Below are 17,983 nucleotides of genomic sequence, written 5' to 3'. Positions count from 1 at the left end.
CAGGGCTTTCACAGTGGAGAAAGCTCTACTGGGAGAGCTCACAATGTGTCCACTGATGCTGCCAGGTATAGGAAAACAGGGATGTGACTCCTGTCCAGGGAATCTGAAAGAATATACTGCTTTGCTGATGGGGGCAACAGAAATGTTACTACCTAGAGATTAACCTGTACCCCATTGTTTACTGGGACAAAGAAAAGTAAGTGTGTTTTCCATGGAGCAGAGATAGGCCTTGTGTGAGAAAGAGCCTGTGTGGGCTTGGGTAGGTCCTGACCAGCTGGCAAAGGGACCCCTATAGCAAGAAGCTAGGGATAGACACCAGATTCCTGGGGGCTATGGAGAGAGCACGTGTGCCTACTCAATGTAATAAAACCAAGAAAATTAAAAAAAAAGTCTCGAATCCAATTCCTCCTGCCTACATTAATTATAGAAAACCTAATTTATCTGCACTATAAGTAACAGTGTCCAGGGGTTTATCTGGACTGCTGATCTTTTCACATTCATCACTCTAGCTATTTGCATTCTGGCAGCCAATCCAGACTCTTCTTGTGGAGGATTAACTATTCCATTTCAGGGCTATGCTTTCTAATTTTACATTCCCTTTTGATTGAACACACCACAGAGGATAATAGAGTAATCAAAGTTACACTACCTCTGGTCATGATTGTATTATTTTCCTTAATGACCATATTAATGATTTATATTTTCTATAGTAGATATCACCAAACAACGAATTTCATAACAATCCAGTAATTCTAATTGTATGTATTAGAATTGAATGATGTTCAATCAAACATTTGGCATCTTATTTTTCACCTGGGTTGGTCAGGCCGGGTTAAGTGGAGTCTTTAAGTGTTCAATCCTTGTGCATAATATGTGTTCACTCTAGTTGGTACTCCCCTTGGCCAACAGTTCAAATGTGTCATTCTGGAACATCATATAAAAACCAAATTCAGCAATGCTACAGATGAAAAACATTTTTTTTCAAGTAAAACTTTATTCTCCATCTCCCAAACTTTGGTATTAATGTTATGTGGTTTCCTGAGATTTTGATTTCCATGTAAAATTATATTAATCCCCAGATACATCATAAATGTTTAAAGATTTTAAAGAATCAACTTAATCCCAGTTTGCCATTATATATATTTTTAAAGATTTTATTTATTCATTTGTTAGGGAGAGAGAGAGAGCGCAGAGGGAGTGGCAGGCAGAGGGAGAAGCAGGCTCCCTGCTGAGTAGGGAGCCCGGATGCGGGACTGGATCCGAGGACCCTGATTTCATGACCTGAGCCGAAGGCAGACGCTTAACTGACTGAGCCCCACAGGCGTCCCTGCCATTATATGTATATATATATATATATATATATATATATATTTTAAAGATCTTATTTATTTATTTGACAGAGCGAGAGAGCACAAGCAGGGGGAACAGTAGAGGGAGAGGGAGAAGCAGGCTCCCCGCCAAACAGGGAGCCCAATGCAGGACTCGATCCCAGGACCCTGGGATCATGACCTGAGCCGAAGGCAGACGCTTAACCATCTGAGCCACCCAGGCACCTCGCTGCCATTATATTTTTAATGAAAGAATACAATTTTGGTCAGTAGTTAAGGAAATGAATCCAAACTCCAATTATACCCATATCGTCAACATAAAAAAAAATCTAAACAAAAAAGCTGGAACAGTGCTTTTCAAACTTGACTATACACACAAATTGCCTAGAGGCCTTGTTACGATGAGGGTTTTGATTTGATAGATCTGGGGTAGGGTCTGAGATTCTGCATTTCTCACAAGATCCCAGGTGTTGCTGCTGATGCTGCTGTTTGTGACTGTATTATGAGTAGCAAGGACCCAGAAGACTTTTTTAAGCCCTTGTGAATTTAAGCACAACATTCATTTTAACATTTCTTCATAAGCCAATTTGCATAAAGCTAGGCTAGTTACCCAGCTGCTCCAGGGTTAGGGACTAACTCTCTCATTAAACACTAAGATGCCATTGATTGTTAGATGAGTCATTATTTTAAGTGCTGCTAAGGGAAAATGCTGATAATTAACTATAATGCACCCTGATTTCAGAAATGTTCAAATATAAGTTTTAAAATTGAAGAAATATGGTGGTTTCTCTGACTTCTTTCCAGCTTCCACAATGAGTGTTTATTCTTTTTCTACAAGGTAAGTACTATGATTTTCTAATTTTATAGATGCTTGGAGTGAAATTACTTTAAATAGCACAGCTAGAATTTGAACCCAGATCTCTACGACTGGGGAGCCCATGCTCTCAACTTCCACTGCATAGGAAGAGCTATTGTCCCTGAGGAAGATGCTTCCCTGCGCTGTCTTCCATGGCATTCACTTAAGGTAACTGCACCTATAATACTAACTGTGACTGCTGTATTTCCTATTTAAACACATCTTTTTCAGCCTGCTTCTTGTATTCATCACTCTACTGAAGTGGTTTGTTTTGAACTCAGCAGTGACCTCTTTACAGCCAAATCTAGCAGTCCATTCTTTCAGTTTGAATTTTCCTCAGCCTAATCTCTATCTAACATAACCTATCATTCTCTCCTTGAAACTCCTCTTCTGTGTTTTTGAGTAGTTTGCTATTTATGTTGGATGCTTCTCTGGTTATGAGCAAATCATATTTTGTCATATTTTGGCTAATGTATTTATCATCAGCTCTTTCCTTTGCAACCTGTATCAGAAATGTACAGACCTATACCTGTGAAACAAATAATACATTATATGTAAAAAAAAAAAGAAGAAGATAGTAGGAAGGGTAAAATGAAGGGGGGAAATTGGAGGGGGAGATGAACCATGAGAGACTATGGACTCTGAGAAACAAACTAAGGGTTCTAGAGGGGAGGAGGGTGGGGGGATGGGTTAGCCTGGTGATGGGTATTAAAGAGGGCACATACTGCATGGAGCACTGGGTGTTATATGCAAACAGTGAATCATGGAACACTACATAAAAAACTAATGATGTATTGTATGGTGATTAACACAACATAATAAAATTAAAAAAAATGTAGAAGAGACTTCACAGGATAGCTGTGAGGATGATATCACTTAAAAAAATTATACCTGCAAAAAAACCCCCCCCCAAAATACTACAATCAGTTTAGTAGTCCAGCAAAAATAAATAAAACAATAAAAAGAAAAAAAAAAGAAATGTATGAGAAGAATCCAGGTGGTCTCCCAATCCTCACTGAATGAAAATGATGAATTTGGGGATACATAACAAACTATGACTTTGAAATCATGGATCTTGTTAGAACCCTCTCTTCTTAGCTCCTACTTTGTACATATTTTTATTAGTGTTTACAGTGTTATATTCTAATTATGTTCACTTGTCTTTGTATCCGACTTGACTGAAATCCTTGTGGGTAGAGACTGTGTTTTATTTATTTCTGTTCCTCCAACCCGCGTCCAATTCCTGGCACATAAATGACTCAACACTGCTGAGGCAGGACCACAATTCAGTATTTTAGTAGCAAAAGAAACCATTTCCTGATATCTTGTGTTGCAAGGGAATGTCTCTTACAAGGTCACTAGCCCCAGGAACAGACCAGTCAGAATGGAGCAGGGGGCTTTGGGGATGTCCTTTCTCTTTTTCACAGGGAGACCTCATAGGTCCCAGATTTAAATTACTCTTGGATTATTTGCTAGTTTTTGGTAGCAAATATGGAGGTTCTGATTTTTTCACATATGAGGATAAAATGAACCTTTGTGTGGAGGACAAAGTCTCCTATTGGAACCCCCCCCACCAACAAGGTCATTTTAAATGACCCTATAATGTCATTTAAAAAGCTGTTGGATCAAGGACTGTAGGGTTAAAGGTTCTGTCGAGAAATGGTTCTCAAGAAGTTTGAAAGGGTTGCTTTCTGGAAGAGCTCAACTTGTCCTTCTCAAGGAGCTTTGTTTTCTCATAACATATGACTCCCTTAGCCCATTCCCAGCTCGGACTAAGAGGATGTAAATCTGGAGAAAATTAGGTTCCTTCCATTATGGCCTAGCATGATGGTCTCTCATCACTCCCCTGCTTGCTGGATCACTTTGGTTAGATTTGATTCAGTTCATTGTCTGTTTCTGAAGCCAGTCATGTAAATCCACAATTAATGGTAATTCAGTCATGTAACAAAGCTGTTTTTTAAAAAAATAAAATTGAATATTTTTTTGAAAGAGGGCAATGACATAATCATTGCCCTACTGCTTGATTTTAGAGTCCATTATACCTATTTCTCCTTCTGTTTGTCAAATGATTTGTGTTCGATCCAAACAGCACTTTGCTTAAGCCACTAATTTATCTTCGGAGCTGTAGCTGCAGAATGTTTAAAAACAACCTAGGTAGCCACAGAGGCTAGAGAAGCAGTGTGGCGGGAACGCCAATAGAGGGCACTGGGCTATTTGCGATAACTTTGGAAGGGCTGGAGAAGTCTGTTTACCAGCCTTTCAATGAGGAGAAAAAAAAAGGTACACAACATTTTTTTATCTTACTAATTCTGTAGGAGAACAATGGAATTTTAAAAAAGTGAAAATGGAAAAATTCATCTTTAGGTCTGAATTCTACATAATGAATGTTTTCAATGCTGGCTGTTGATCAGTTACAAAGAGTTTATACAACCTAATGCGCACACACTCTCTTGATACACTTTTCCTGATAGATTTCAGTTTGCCTGGGGGGTGATGGTAAAGTAGTTAAATTATTCAAAGATCAGGTTTTGGAAGTAATTTGACTCTTAACTTTGTGGGAGACAGTTGGAATAAAAGAAATGCTGATTATGCAATATCTGGTTTCTAAAGAATATTGTTTTTCCCTCCGGATTCTGATTCCCTTCCTCCATTCTTTCCTTTCTATCTTCCTTCAGAAGTTCAAGTGGATGCTTTGTTACTATAATCTTCTTTGGGGGAACTGATTGGTAAGCTTATTATTCTTGTTCCTTCCTGTTCCTTCCCTTGGTGTCTTTGGATACCAAGATTGACTCTTGTCCCTTGCCCTTGCCTATCTCAGAGACCTCAGTTGGAAAAAGTTAGGAAGGAGTTTGAAGATGGAGGAAGCTGGGGCAGTGGAGGTTGCCTGAGTTTGGAAAACATATTCCGTGGCTTTCCGGTTGGTTACTTGGGTTCTCTCAACTCCTTCACTCCCCACCTGCATCCCCCTCCCCACCCCAGGGCACCTGCTTCAGTCACATAGCCAAATGTCTTTATTTTAGCCCTAAGAACTCTCCCCCTTTTCGCTCCATACACATCTGTCCAATTCATTTTTAGGCCTCTGATATTTGTTGTCTCCTAAAATTGTTTCAGATTTCTCTTTTCAGATAATGCATGACGGTTAGAGCTCACTGGGTAAGTAGGCGATTTTCACTGCTAAAGGTTTAAAGCATCTAATAAAAACAACTTAAAATATTATATATTATATAATCAAAGAAAAGCAGTAACTTGTAATTATCTCAGGACTTTCAAATTTGTTATAGCAATATAAAAGTGCTCTTAAGTAGGGAATGTTCCATCTTCTCTTTGAATTCATCTGTAATTTGCTTTTAGTTAAACCAATCTCACCTGTTCTGAAATAGTTAAAAATTTATAAAGCCTCACTCATATAACTTCAGCAGATTCTTGAACTCAAGTTCTTTAGGGATAATAATTTATTTTGAATAATTTATTTTGAAAAGAGTCAAAAGACTTAAGACAGGATGGTTGTAAGGTAATTTATTCATGTAAAATTAATGGCAGATATGTTGGTTAGGTCAAGTTAGCTGAAGCAGAGATTGAGAATACCCATAAGGGAAAAGGTTGAGAAAAGAAAAATTTGACCCCCCGAGTAAGCAGCAGGAAGAAGGATGGAGAACAGGGAAAAGCAAATAAGAGATATACAGTAAGATTTGTTTGTTTTTGAGAATTTATCTTAAGAGTTTACCTGTGAAATAAGTATAAGAAAGATAATTTATGGAACATGTAAATGAATATAAAAAGTCAAGGACAGATGAATTATTCCCTTCTCCTGAGACAGTAAGAAATGGGAAAAGGGAATAAAGTAATGTTAAACTTAGGACTTTCTGTAAATTTCCTCCATTCCTCAAGCACATCTATGCTTTGCTCTGAAAACCTAACGTATTTTGACTCTCTAGCTATAAATGCCTTCATACAGGTTGTTTTATAATGAATTTCCAAAGATATCCTTTACTATACTTCAGAGTGCTGTATTCTATAGACAACCAAATCATTATTGGTCAGATTGATATACAAAGGGGACCTCTCTCTTTGGATTACATATGATTAAGACTTGGTGTAAGCTCTTTAAATCTGAATTCTTATCCTCAATAGAATTCCATTTTGGATGCATCTTTTTACTAATAATCACTAGATACCAGTTGTGTCAGACTTTTGTGCTCAGTCTGGGTCTACGTAGAAGGGCAGCCATAGAAAGCCTGTTGTGACTTGAGTCTTTGGCTGTGGAAAGGGGAGTTTAATCTTTCCCCTGCTTCATTTATTCGCAGGGCCCATAAACCTGTTTCAGGCATGGTTGTTGCAGATATTAGTATCTTATAGATGCTCTGGGAGGGGTGTTGCCCTGCACGTGGTAGGTCTACCACAAGACCTGTGTCCTAGGATGTACATGGTTCAGTGATAAGCAGGGTAACACAGTGTTGGAGCCACTTAGCAAGGTTTCAATTTTAGAGATCTAGGAGGAGAGTTGCCCAAAACCTGAGGGTTCTTACCACAGGCTGTTCTTACACTGATTGTACAGAAAAAGGAGGCAGAGTAGATCCACCCATATATACCCTAGTCCAGGCCCTTTGCCTGTATTGTGAATAGGGGGACATGAATTGAAGAAAAAAAAATAAATTAATTTAAAAAAGAAAGAAGAAAAAAGAAAAATCCTGAGGCTTTCAGCTCAGCGGCCTCAGGTAATCTGCATATTGTTTTTGGGAGGCTGGGACATTGAGTGGAGTGGTTGTAGGATAGAGGTAGAGGGAAGCTGATTGTAGGAACCAGAGAGGTTTCCCTCTTGGTGGAAGCTTGGAAGATTTGGGGGATATGACAGATGCTTTGGTTTTGGAAGTAAGACCTACAGTAGATAGAATGGACTACGGCCCTTCAGCTAAGAAAGTTGAATGCTGGGGAGGTGGGGGGGATTGGAGTCATTGATTGGCATTTTTGTAGGAATATATACTGTGTAGGCAGTAACACTAATAACTTCATTCTTTGGCCCCTTCCTTCTCCTGAAGCCTTGGGAGGGCTGTCTTGAAAATGCAATAAGAAATGAGTAGAGCCAAGAGTTCTACCGTTAGGTAGGAAAGAAGCCTTGTTGTGAAATTGTCACCATTTCCAAGGAAGTCATGAGTGGCAGAACGATAAAGAAATATGCAAGACTGGTAGTGTGAGAAGATACCTAAAAGCAGAATGTCTTTGGGTGGGGTGGGGTACTGGTGCCTATAGCTCCTCCTCCTCCTGCCCTTGGCAGAGTGTGTCTGACTTTGGCTGCTTGCAGCTGTGGGTAGTTGGCAGTGAAGAAGCAATAGAAGACCACTGGGCTGCTACAGCAGCAACAAGCAACCTCTACTTTTTGTACCTGAGACCTTGACCTTCAATTACTTGTGGGTTCTTATCTTCAACCCAGATGGCTGAAGCTACTTTACATATGACCTTTGCATAAATGTGATACTATTGTGCATATTTTAAGGATTTTTATAGGATTTGGTAACCAAAATACATAAATCTATTCCTATCTGCTAGATACTCAAACTTATTACTTTGGTATATGGGATGAAAGCTAAAAGTTGACACAATCAAAAGAAATGCATATCTGATTTCAGATTAATTGAATGGAAGGTAGAAAAATGAAAATGCATTAACTCTAACAGTAGCTTTAAACAGAATAAACTATGGACTTTTCAAAGGATTATGATTACCCTTAATCATGCCAAAATGAAGTAATATAGATGTATTATTAATACCAGCTGAAAACCAGGTTTTGATTATATAAGAAAACAGACTTAGACTTTTGGCAGATGGTGAACTTAAAAGTTCAAGTAAATCTGAGTTTTTAAATACAGAAGAGGTAGGGAGCATTTCTGCTTGATGAACCCAGATTTTTTTCTTCACAGGGAATACATTGAAACTGGAATTATCTCAGCGATCTCCAAGTGTTATTCTGTTCTTTAGAAAGTAACTGTGCCTTTATTTTTCTGAATCCTCAAGTTTATAATTTTTCCAGTGCATTGTGTTTGTCAATTTTTTGGGAGTCTTTTTTTTTTTTTTTGACACATGCAGACTTCCATTAGTTTTTCTTCTCCTTTCTTAAACTTTCTTTTTTATTTTTAGAGATTTATTTATTTATTTTAGAGGGGAGGGACAAATGGAGAGGGAGAGAGGATCCCAAGCAGACTTCCTGCTGAGCATGGAGCCTGACATGGGGCTCAATTTCATGATCCTGAGATCATGATCTGAGCTGAAATCAAGAGTCGCACACTTAACCTACTGAGCCACCCAGGTGCCACTCCCCTTTCTTAACCTTTCTTGATTCTCCTTCTACAGGAAGTCCCTGGATTGTGGTAGTGCAAATGGGCACCATGGTGAATGGGAGATTCTCTCTTGCTACAGCCGTGTGATCCCCAGATGAATCTAGGGCATGGAAGCAGGACAAATGAATGGACAGGAGTTGGTGGATGTTAACGGAGTGGTTTCTTATAGTTCAACAAGGGCAAGAAAGAATCTTAGATTTGTTTAGTCAGAACTGCAGACCGAGGTTAAGGATGTCATCACTGTTGTCTCATCTTTTGGCTTCAGTATTATAGAGCAGCCTGCTTTTTTCCCATTCCTGCTAATAAGAGGAGCAGCATTTTGACTCTTTAGGAAGTGGAAGGGGTGAAGAGACCAGAGCCCCTGCCTTGGGAAATCATGTATTTCATCAATTAGGCCATTGTATTTTATGAGAGAATATGATTTGAATTTCATGTGAGTATAAAACAAACTAGTGGAAGAGTTTGGTTGCAAATATCCAATGTAACTTTTTGGAGTAAGGGAATGAAATAGAAAATGACAGCAAGATTGAGAGGAGAGAAATAGACAAAGAGATGATAGGGATCAGAATATTACCTGAAAATAACACACAGGTGCATACTAACCACCTGCAAATTCATGAGGTCTTTCTAACAGCTTCACAACTGGATGCTATCTTTAGGAGAATGTAAGTGGAGATTACTGATTGAGGATGAAGGGAATCCCCTAAAGTGAGTACACACATTTTATTTTAGAACACTTCATTAGTTAAAATGAATCATTATCAAGGAGAAAGAAGGCATAGTTTCTTCTTTTAAGAAGTTTATCCTGTCAAAGGAGAAAAAAAGGACAAATACAAAAAGACAGAAAAGAACTAACATTCATTAAACACTTTCTGGGAACTAGACTAAATATACAATTTTGACACTAGGTTTGCTTATACAATATACCATATTTTTTGCATATACCATATTGTTACAACACTATGAACTAGGTATTATTATCATATATTTTATTGATAAAAACTGAGAGTTAAGAGGTTAAATAGCTTGCCCAAAGTCACATCAATTAAAAGACAGACTTCAGATCCCGAACTCTTAGTCACTATGCTTTACTATCTCATTGGCACCTTCAGTGCCTTTTGTTGCTCATTAGGGAATAAACCCATCTTTATATGTGCCTAATGGTTGAACAGCTGGAACATGAAGTCTTGTCAACTTGGCTTGGCTGATAAGAGTCAGATGGGGCTGAAGAGGAGTGGTTTTATGGTTGAAATGTGTTTAAAGAGGCAGGAAGAAAATATGAATTTGTCCTATACAGAGGCAGTTGAATAATTTCCTGGACTGATTCCATGTCTTAATTTCCTCTTTTTTAAAAAGTAATTTTCTTAATTTGCTAGACCATCCTCTAATTAAGGGGCTCACAGATGTTTATTCATTATATTAAAAATGCAAGTTTTAATGGTGCAGTCTTAAGAGACTCAAACAAGTAATAATTAACTCCGTGGCTCTTGGCCAAGCAGTGCTAATGCCTAAATTCATCTAATATTTCACTTGGCCAGACTGTAGGATGGCATTTTTCTACAGTAATTTTCTTTGTATCTTGACTTTCTGCGGTAAATGGCTCTACCAAAGAAATGAGCCACTATCTGAGCCTTTTTCCCTGTACCAGTTGGTTTTAATGACACTTTCAGTCTTTCCCATAATTTCTTAAAGTTGCTTAAATAGAACCTGTTCGTTTTTTCATTAATTTAGCCATTTCAATCAATCAATCATAATACCTGTTTTTTTCATCCATTTAATGAATATTTATTCAGTGCCTACTGTATGCCAGGCTCTATTTTATAAACTAGGAACAGAGCTGGGTACACAATAAAGTTTCTTTTTCTCGGTGAGTCATATTCCTGGGTATGTACTGGGAGACAGATAAAAAATATATATCATATGTCAAGTAGTGATAAGAGCTCTGAATAAAAATGAAGAAGAAAATGGAGAGAGATGTGATGGGGAATGTATTATTTTTACATAGGCTGGTCAGGGTCTGACAAGATTACATTTGATCAGAAAAACACTTATCTGAGAGAAAAGTACCAAGGACCTCAGGGAATTAATTTCTAACAGGGAGAAAAGATGTAAAGGTAAATAACTGTAACAGAAGGTAGAAAGGGTAAGTGCTGTAAGGGGCTATCGATGAAGAGCTACTGAACTGGGTAAGTTCGGAGGAAGGGGACATAACTGCCTGCTGGGGAGGGGGTGCTATGGAGAGCAAGCCCCACTTCCTAGGGGGTAACTCACACACTCTGATGCCTCATGGTAGAGCCTTTTCCCCAGGCCTTCTCTTGAAGAAGGACCATTCTCCTTGGTTATGAGCCAGTTGGGCTGCACACCTAACCAAGGTGCCTTTGGTTAAGATGCTGAGATTCTAAGTATGAAACAAGTTATATCATGTGTTCAATTTTTCTTTTAATTGTATACTTCTTGAAATCGTATTTCCTTTTTATAAGAAGACTAACCTTCTATGCTGAATGTTGGCCACCAAAGGCAAGAAGGGAAAGGGAGTTCTTGTTTTTAGCTTTGGGCTCAAGATTAGGATGCCTTCATTTTTACTTGTTTTTGTCAGTGTGGCAAGGTCCTAGCTTTTCTACTAGAATGTAAATACCACAGTGAAAAAGAAAACAACTAACACAGCATCAGCTAACATTTAGCTATTAGCGAGACAGAGTGCAAACAAGGAAGTATGAAAATGAAACACAGAAGTTTATATAATAGTTTAATTTTTAAAATGGAAGGCTTGCAAGGACAGGATATAGGACACTAAATGGGGAAATAATGGATGGAAAAAGTACAGGGTGGATGGAAAGATGAAGGAAAGAGAAAAAAGGATATTACTTAATTACACAGAACAGATGTATCCAAATTGTGAAATTGATCTAATTGAGACCTCTTGAGATATAGTTATAGATATGTTTAGAAGAGCAAGGTATTTTTATACCTTGATAAGCTACTTTAAGCAAAGGAGACCATAGAGTGGGGCATGGGCTCTGCAAGAGCCAAGGCAAACTTGTATAACTGAAGTAGTGTGCCTTAGAAACAAACAGGGGTTTAGAGGGGGCTGAGGGTGTTGGGAGAGACAAAAGAGGAAGGGGAAAGAGGAGAGAGAAGCAACAATATGGAGGGTGGCTGATGCTGATGTCAAGGAAAGAGCAACACAAATACTTTTTTTTTTTTTAGTTTCTTTACCATGAGCTAACCAAATACATACATACATATATATATATATATATATATAGGTATATATATATATATACACACATACATATATTATTGTTATCATTATCATCATCATTATTATTATTTTCAGGAGTAGAATTTAGTGATTCATCAGTGGCATATAACACCCAGTGCTGATTACATCACGTGCCCTCATTAATGTCCATTACCCAATTATCCCTTTCCCTCACCCACTTCCCCTCCCACAGTCCTGTTTCCTAGAGTTTATGGTTTGCTTCCCTCTCAATTTTCATTTTATTTTATTTTATTTTCCTTCCCTTCCCCTATGTTCATTTGTTTTGTTTCTTAAATTCCACATACGAGTGAAATCATATGGTATTTGCCTTCCTCTGACTGACTTATTTCACTTAGATAATACCTTCTAGTTCCATCCATGTTGTTAGCAACACAAATATCTTTTATTGAATTGTTAAATCATTTCTATTGCTGCAATGTAGATCCTTCCTCCCCCCCCAAAAACCTTTCAGTAATATTTTCTATTCACTCAAAATATCTTGATTGGAGGGTGCACTGAGTGGAAATTAAGGACAAGAGCAACCTAAGGCAGAGAGCATGGTTGGGCTGGCTGGGAGTGAATAATGAGAGGACCCATGGATCTCAATATTCACTCAGCAGAGGCAGAGAGGTAGAGGCAGCTATTAGAGAATGTCACCCCCCCCCAAAATGGGCAGAAATCCTAAGAATGCCACTGCATTTTTCTACAATCCATAACATGGAGATTTAAATCCATCTTTATCTAGATATTAAGAAATAGGTCAATGCCAACTGATATCTGGATTACATATACTTTAAAAACTACTATAAATTTTCATTAGGATGTTAGTGAATCAGAACTTCAGATGTGAAGATGAAAGCTGAAACTCCAGTGTTCAACATGAAGGGGAAGGGAATGTTTGAAGTTTAGCAGTAAGTGGCTCTTCCTTTTAAAAGATGGGAATAAAACTGTCTTTGGTCAAGAATCGTCTTATTTGTCTGTGTCTCAGGAGGGTCTTTCACAGAAGTGGGTCTTTGCTACCGGGATTCTGGGAGTAGGGGGGATTCTATGCTATCATTTCTTTTCATAGCTCTGAGTACACATTTGAACCTTTGAATGTCCCACTCAATTTCTCTGTTTTTGAAGCTGTGGAAAACCCCAACTATCAATAGAGGGAAAACGTGCATAAGACTGAGCAGGGAGTTGACTGAATCATTACAGTGCTTTTTAATTTGAATACTGACTAACCAAGAACAGTGAGTGTTCAAAAACCTTCCAGTCCTGTTGGGAGACTTCTGATTTCTGATAAGATGATTCACTCAGCCTGGGTTGCTTTCTCCTTCTCCCTACCAATGCTAAATCGCTGCAGATATCAGAGGGAAGTCTGTGGGACTGGCAGACTAATGAAAAACAAATAAGCCAACAAATTCAGAAACACTGAGCAAAGAGCATGTCTGGGTTTCAAGGTGTGGGAAATGTCAACCCTACTCCCTAAAAGTCCTAGACAAAGATGGCTTTATGGGAGAGTTCTACCAAATTTTCAGTGAAAGAAAATTACTGTTTTATACAAGTTTTATAAATAAAGAGAAAAACTTCCAAACTCATTTTTTTTAGTCTAGTATGACCCTAAGCCAGATAAAGACAGCATAAGGAAAGATAATTAAAGGTCCACTTTACTTATGACCTGCATGTGAAAATCCCAAATAACATATACAACAGTATATTACAAATATCAGATCAAGTAAGAATGGTTAACTTCAGAAATTCTATCAGTGTACTTCACTATATTAATTGACTAAACAAGACTTTTTTCATGGTTATCTTGATAAATGCAGCACAAAGTTTTGATAAATTTCTACATCTATTAATGATCATATAAAACTTCTGCATGCTCTGTTCCTGCCAATTGAGTTATATGCTTCCCATGAGTCTGTTGTGTTTGTTCCCAAAGCTCTTAATACCAGTTGTACTTGCTATTTTAATTATGTAATTTAGTTAAATATTATGTAAACCAAAGAATTATATATGTGAAAAGAGAATTGTTTCTCTGAAAGTTCAACTGAGAGTTTTGGAAAGACTTGCTAAAGGCAAGTTGCTAATAAATATTGCTATCAGTTTTAATTCCTATCATATTAAGAGTGCAGGCCTTAGGGCGCGTGGATGGCTCAGTTGGTTAAGAGTGTAGGCCTTGGTCCTACATCAAAAGACTGGCGAATGAACATGGATTTGTATGTTTCAAGTTAAAACAAAAATTTTAATGAGTACATCACTTTGTATGATTCCTTTTTACTGAGTTATTTTGTTCATTTACCAATTGGTCCCAGTTACATCAGATAAGAGGGTTCCCATTGCATTATTTTGAAAAGCAGTACTGATACTGAATTCCCAATATCACCTCTTCCATTCTTTTCAGCCTCTTATTTGATTATGAAGAGGACTTGTAAGTGAATTAATATGCTTTCATCCTACCTAGCCAGCTGTGTCACCACATGAGTAGAAAAGATGTGTTGGACTGCCTATGTTAGGATTCTCTCTCCAAAATAATCAAATCTACAAGAGGCCAGAGATTTAGGGATTCTAAACTCTCCTGTTTCTTTTTCTGTAATTTCTGAAACTCTTTTCTCATCCTGTCTCAACCATGTATTCCCAAGTGTGAATAAATACGATATATGAAACCTCTCTCTGTTCCCCTCTGCCCTAGATCTCAGCCACTGGAAATATTTTTTGTTGTTGTGGGAATGCACTGGCATACAATTCTAGTTTGTCTTTCTTAGAGTTGTACAAATTGAAATAGTATTCTAGAACCCAGATTTCTGGAGAAATAATAATGTTGCAACTTTTTAAAATTTGTTTGCTATGGTATAAGAGAATTTTGGAGGAAAAGATCACAGAAGGTGCTAAATATGATTCATTTATGGGCACATACATATATTGAACTTCTAATGCTCATCACTTTCTTGCTTATATGAAAACTGTATATTTCTCTTTTAACAGTATAAAGAAAATCAGAAATCAACGTAAAATAGGAAATGGTTAAGGTGCAGAGTTTCTTGTAGGGATTTTCGTGTTTCCTTTTATGAGGAATATGTTAAGAAATTACCAAGAATATATATTTTATACACTTTATTTTCATTCAGGGTTATTGAGGTATAATATGCATACAACAAATGTCACTATGTCATTGTGACATACAACAAATGTCACTATGTTTAAATGTACAGTTTAATGAGTCTTAGTAAATTTGTTGTCATATAAAAACCACCACTATTAAGTTGTAGTATATTTCCACTACATCAAAAAGTTTCTTTTGCCCCTTTGCAGTCTTTCCTGCTTCCCAGTCCCTGTAACCACTGATCTGATTTCTATCCCTATAGTTTTGCCTTTTCTAGAATGTCATGTAAATGAAATAATAAAAAATATATCTTTTTTTTTTGGTTGGGCTTTATTCTTTAGCATAATGCTTTGAATATTTATCCAAGTTGTTGCATATATTAGTACATATATTCTTTTCATTGCTGAGTGGTATACCATTGTATGATGTACCTCAACTTGTTTATGCATTTACTTGTTTTTTTTAATAAGTTTTTATTTTAATTCCAGCTAGTTAACATACAGTGTTATATTAGTTTCAGGTGTACGATATAGTAATTCAACAGTTCCATACATCACCCTGTGTTCATCAGAAGTGCACTCCTTAATTTCTATCACCCATTTACCCATCCCCCATGCCTCTCCCCTCTGGTAACCATCAGATTGTTCTCTATTATTAAAAGTCCATTTCTTGTTTGACTCCCTCTCATCTTTTTCCTTTGCTTGTTTGTTTTGTTTTTTAAATTCCACATATGAGTGAAATCATACAGTATTTATCTTTCTCTGTCTGACTTATTTTGTGTAGCATTATACTCTGTAGCTCTATCCACGTCATTGCAAAGGCAAGATTTCATGGGCTTCTTCCATATCTTGCCTATTGTAAATAATGCTGCAGTAAACATAGGTGTGCATGTATCCCTTTGAATTAGTGTTTTTGTATTCTTTAGGTAAATACCTAGTAGTGTGATTTCTGGATCATAGGGTAGTTCTATTTTTCACCTTTTGAGGAACCTCCATACTGTTTTCCACAGTGGCTGTACCAGTTTGCATTCCCACCAACAGTGCAAGAGGGTTTCCCTCTTCCCACATCCTCACTGACACCTGTTATTTCTTGTGTTTTTGATTTTAGCCATTCTGACAGGTACAAGGTGATGTCTCATTGTAGTTTTGATTTGCATTTCCATGATGATGAGTGATATTGAGCATCTTTTCATGTGCCTGTTGGCCATCTGTATGTCTTCTTTGGAGAAAAATCTATCATGTCTTCTGCCCATTCTTAAATTGGATCATTTGTTTTTTGGGTGTTGAGTTTTGTAAGTTCTTTATATATTTTGGGTACTAACCTTTTATTGGTTATGTCATTTGCAAATGTCTTCTCCCATTCCATAGGTTGCCTTTTAGTTTGGCTGATTGTTTCCTTTGCTGTGCAGAAGATTTTATTTTGATGTAGTCCCGATAGTTTATTTTTGCTTTTGTTTCCCTAGCCTCAGGAGACATATCTAGAAAAAAGTTGCTATAGCTACTGTCAAAGAAGTTACTGCCTATATTCTCTTCTAGGATTTTTGTGGTTTCAGGTCTCACATTTAGATCTTTAATGCGTTTTGAATTTGTTTTTGTGTGTGGTGTAAGGAAGTGGTCCAGTTTGATTCTTCTGCAGGTTGCTGTCCATTTTTCCCAACACCATTTGCTGAAGAGACTGTCTTTTTTCCATTGGATATTCTTTCCTACTTCATTGAGGATTAATTGACCATATAATTGTGGGTTTATTTTTGGATTTTCTGTTCTGTTCTATTGATCTATGTGTCTGTTTTTAAAAAGGTTTTTTTATTTGAGAGAGAGAGAGAGAGAGAGAGAGAGAGAGAGCACAAGAGGGGGGAGGGGCAAAGAGGGAGGGAAAGGCAAATTCCCTGCTGAGCAGGGAGCCCAGTGTAAGGCTCAATCCCAGGACCCCAGGATCATGACGTGAGCTGAAGGCAGATGCTTAACTGACTTAACCACCTAGGTGCCCCTCTGTGTGTCTATTTTTGTGGCAGCAACATACTGTTTTGATGACTACAGCTTTGTAATATAACTTGAAGTCCAGAATTGTGATGCCTCCAGGTTTACTTTTCTTTTTCAAGGTTCCTTGGGCTATTTGGGGTCTTTTGTGGTTTCATACAAATTTTAGAATTGTTTGCTCTAGTTCTGTGAAAAATGCTGTTGGTATTTTGATAAGAATTGCATTAAAAGGGTAGATTGCTTTGCGTAGTATAGACATTTTAACAATATTTGTTCTTCCAATCCATGAGTATGGAATATTCTTTGTGTTGTCTTGAATTTCTTTCATCAGTTTTTTATGGTTTTCATATTACAGTTCATTCCCTTCTTTGGTTAGATTTATTCCCAGGTATCTTATTATTTTGGGTGCAGTTGCAAATGGGATTGTTTATTTATTATTTTGGGTGCAGTTGCAAATGGGATTGTTTTCTAAATTTCTCTTTCTGTTACTTCATTATTGTTGTAGAGAAATCAACAGATTTTTGTGCATGGGTTTTGTATTCTCCTTATCAAATTCATTGATCAGTTCTAGTAGTTTTTTGGTAGAGTCTTTAGGGTTTTCTACATAGAGTATCATGTCATCTGCAAATAATGAAACTTTTACTTTTTCCTTACCAATTTGGATGCTTTTATTCCTTTTTCTTGTCTGATTGTTGTGGCTAGGACTTCCAGGACTATGTTGAATAAAAATGGTGAGAGTTTACATTCTTGTCTTGTTCCTGATCTTAGGGGAAAAACTCTGTGTTTCCCCACTGAGTATGATATTTACTGTGGGTTTTTCACATAAGGGCTTTATTATGTTGAGGTATGTTCCCTCTAAACCTACCTTGTTGAGGGTTTTTACTGAGAATGAATGTTGTACTTTTTAAAATATGTTGTTGAATTCAGTTTGCTAGTATTTTATTGGGATTTTTACATCTATGTTCATCAGGGATGTTGATCTATAGTTCTCTTTTTTATTGGTGTCTTTATCTGGTTTTGGTATCAGGGTAGTGCTGGCCTCATTGAATGAATTTGGAAGTTTTCCTTTATTTTATATTTTTTTGAATAGTTTAAGAAGAATAGGTATTGGGGCACCTGGGTGGCTCAGTCGTTAAGT

The 17,983-nt window shown here is 37.3% G+C and overlaps 1 non-coding gene across 1 annotated transcript; it reads left to right on the top strand.

Annotated features, from left to right (window-relative positions):
* Nucleotides 1-6,700: 6,700 nt before the first annotated feature.
* Nucleotides 6,701-6,817, top strand: LOC123325939. Its single transcript, XR_006540772.1, has one exon. It is a non-coding gene; the product is annotated as a small nucleolar RNA SNORA51 (small nucleolar RNA).
* The last annotated feature ends 11,166 nt before the right edge of the window (nucleotides 6,818-17,983 follow it).

The sequence above is a fragment of the Neomonachus schauinslandi genome, chromosome 9 (genome assembly GCF_002201575.2).
Source record: "Neomonachus schauinslandi chromosome 9, ASM220157v2, whole genome shotgun sequence".
NCBI lineage: Eukaryota > Metazoa > Chordata > Mammalia > Carnivora > Phocidae > Neomonachus > Neomonachus schauinslandi.
This window is presented reverse-complemented; position numbering and strand designations above follow the sequence as displayed.